This window comes from Mya arenaria, chromosome 9 (genome assembly GCF_026914265.1).
Source record: "Mya arenaria isolate MELC-2E11 chromosome 9, ASM2691426v1".
Lineage (NCBI taxonomy): Eukaryota > Metazoa > Mollusca > Bivalvia > Myida > Myidae > Mya > Mya arenaria.
The window spans coordinates 42,568,706-42,572,428 of NC_069130.1; positions in this window are offsets into that span (position 1 = coordinate 42,568,706).

Consider the following 3,723-nt stretch of genomic DNA (forward strand, 5'->3'; position numbering starts at 1 on the left):
TCGTCTAAATAATGATTCAAAGATTGTAAGTTGCATGCATCCGATAAGGACGAATGAAGGAATGTTGCCAAATTTTCAAAATGAGCGGGGCGTAGCTGCAACCATAACTCATACTTTTGTCGAAATAGTATATTGCCACCAAATATCATGCAAAGAAGATGAAAATCCGACGGGTGTATAGGTTGCGGATTCATATCCCTTTTCACCATTAAGGCCTTGAACCCTTACTCAAATATCATATCTGCGACTACACCAGAAGTAGAATATTTCACCATATGATACATAACGACGATCAATCCCGTCGTTGACGTTTAGCCCAGGTGGGTAAGAGAGATGTGTGATTAAACGAAAACCACCGGTTGATTTTGGAACCACTCGGCGATAAGGGAAGTTCTAAAATTTGACATAATGGGTATTTTAAAAGGTCATCCATGCGCAACATAGAAGTTTCTTTTTTATTTATGACCGCGAGTACTTTGGGGTGTAACCCGGCAGACTAAGTTTCTAGGCACGCACGTGACAAATAGCAACCACAGTTCATAATAAATTTCTGACCTGGATTCCAATGAATCCAAGGCTATTCAGCATCTAAACTGCTTGTCATAGTTTAACAATCCAATTCTGCAGCGCTTAGCAGCTGTTCTTATGGTATTCATATATTTTAATAAATCTTGTGGGGTTTTTTTTAGCATGTGCTGATCAAATAAATAGATCAAAAGTGCTTGAGAATTCGGCAAAGAAAATTTGCCTGGAGACACGGGTTTTAGGGTAAGGACGCCCTGGAAGAAAGTGTTACCAGACAGGGGCATCGATAGGCCTTAAAAACTTGTATGCCCGATGGATCTATGTGAGTTTGGGGATAAGTCCTCCTTTCCACCCCAAAGTTTCTTTATAAATAAGAAGCAAAATGGTGAAATTTAGAGAAAAACCAAAAACACAAGTGCATCAATTTTATATGCAAATTACCCACACTTTATTGAATATGCAATGATTAAAATACAATCACCTTGCACATAGTTTAAATAAGCACCGAACTTGCATTGGTAATAATTAAACAAACTTTTGATATATGCTATGTGTTTGAGAAGCTATTAGTTTTATTGCTATATCGGGTTATTTAATGTTGTCATTCTCCAAAAAAGTTGTAGGCCCAGGCCGACAAGGCCTATATGTAGCTACGCCACAGCCAGAAATTGCTGGAAAATCTAGCAACTCGTTATTGTGACGCTTTAAGCAACTTCATCGGGAAATCCTTGTCCCGGCGTAGGACCCTCGATTAGGGCCTTACAACCGGAAAACCTATGTGAAGACACTTGACCTTGAACCTCCGTGCTGACCGTAGCTGATGACGCTGTGACCAATGGCGGGGAAGTTGTCGGCGTTTCCCTCGCGATTGGTGTCTCGGGAACCGCCTGCAAAGCCTTCCCGCGTGATTTGGCCGCCAAACGACTCCACCTCGTGGTCTTGTGTGCGTCTGCATAAGACGGGTCTCTGGGTCTTTCTCCATAGCGTGGCATGGCCGGCATCTTTGTTCTTGTATGTTTTTTCAATGAGAATAACGAATTATCAGCAAGAATTTAACAAATGATTTAGTGTAAATTTTAATTGTATTCTATTTATTTATGACCCTCACTTCATTAACCTTTTTTCATTAAACCAGTAACTGTTCATAATTTGATATTCCAACGAGGCGTAGTGTATATATTCAAAGGAATACCTAAGCCGAAAAAAAAATGATAATTAGCGATTATTGCTTGAAATATGCAGAAAATGTTCCGTTTAACGTTTTCATTTTCCAAAACAGAAGTTCTTGAGAGAAGATTGATTGTAGAAATGGCTAAACAGAATCGATTCCTGAAGGAGGAATAAAATGCGTTACCGTTTGAGAGAATTTCAGAAAGGAAAAGGAAGTTACGTCATATTTTTTTCGGTACATTATGCATAGGTCACACACAACTGACAGTTGACGTGTGGTTAGTAAATGATGCAGCAATAAAACAGGTTACTGAGAGCAGTAACCCTAAATACTTATAGTGTAAGATAAAAAAAAATCTCATTTACAATATCGTCTCCAAAAACCATTACCGTATATTACTTGTTACTTAATATTGATTACTACATACAGCAAAACAATCAATCACATGTTACTTGATAGTAGACTGTGATTATAAAAAAAAAACAATTTAAAGTTGAGTGGAGTAGAATCCTTCCTAAATGGTTTTGTTTTTTAAATGATGCCCCTTGAGCAGGATTGACACCGCCAAAGGGCTTATTGCACTTACCTGTATGTGAAGTATTTAGAAAATTTATTCAGTAACAGTAACAATCAAATCGTGACCCTACCAATGTTTTTTCTTTTCATTTATAAGGGAATGGTGGCGAGGTGCGGAACAACAGAGTAGTAAAAAAAGCGTATGGCCAACATGGTGAAAAAGCGTGCTGCGTATGGCTAACGTGGTGAAAAAGCGTGCTGCGTATGGCCAACACGGTGAAAAAACGTGCTGCGTATGGACAGCGCTATGAAAAAGCGTGCTGCATATAGACAGCGCTATTAAAAAGCGTGCTGCGAAACAACAGAGTAGTGAACAACGTGCTGCGTATGGCCACTGTGATGAAAAAGCGTGCTGCGAATGGACAGGGTAATGAATAAAAGCATGCTGCGGATAGGCAGCGTAATGAAAAAAGCGTGCTGCGAATGGCCTGCGTAATGAATATGTCTGTGCGTATGGACAGCGCAAAAATACCTGCTGCGAATGGACAGCGTGATGAAAAAGCGTGCTGCGGATGGCCAGCGTGATGAAAAAGAGAGCTGCGGTTGGACATCGTAATGAAAAAGCATGCTGTGAACGGATAGCGAATCAAAAAGCGTGCTGCGTATGGACAGTGTGATGAAAAAGCGGGCTGTGTATGGAAAGCGTAATAAAAAAAGCGTGCTGCGTATGGACAGCGTAATGAAAATGTGTGCTGCGGATGGTCAGCGTTATGAAAAACGTGCTGCGGATGGACAGCGAAATGAAATAACTTGCTGCGTATGGGCAGCGTGCTGCGTATTGACATCGTAATGGAAAAGCGTGCTGCGGATGGACAACGTTATGGAAAAGCGTGCTGCGAATTGACAGCGTAATGAAAAAGCGTGCTGCAAATTGACAGCATAATGAAAAAGCGTGCTGCGGATGGACAACGTTATGGAAAAGCGTGCTGCGGATGGACAACGTTATGGAAAAGCGTGTTGTGGATGGTCAACGTTATGGAAAAGCGTGCTGCGGATGGACAACGTTATGGAAAAGCGTGCTGCGGATGAACAATGTTATGGAAAAGCGTGTTGTGGATTGTCAACGTAATGAAAACGCGTGTTGCGGATGGACAACGTTATGGAAAAGCGTGCTGCGGATGAACTGCGCAAAGAACAAAAAGCAAGATGCAGATGGGCAGCGTAATGAAAAGCGAGGTTTGGCTAGACAAAGCGATGAAAAAAAGTGATGCAGTTGGACTGCGCAATAAAAAAACAATTGCTACGGATGGACAGCGCAGTGAAAAGGCGAAATAAGAAGGGACAACGTATTAATAAGCTCTGACACGGATGAATGGCCATATTGTAAAGGCGTAATGCGGAGGGACAGCGTATTAATAAGCTCTGACACGGATGAATGGCCATATTGTAAAGGCGTAATGCGGAGGGACAACGTATTAATAACCTCTGACACGGATATATGGCCATATTGT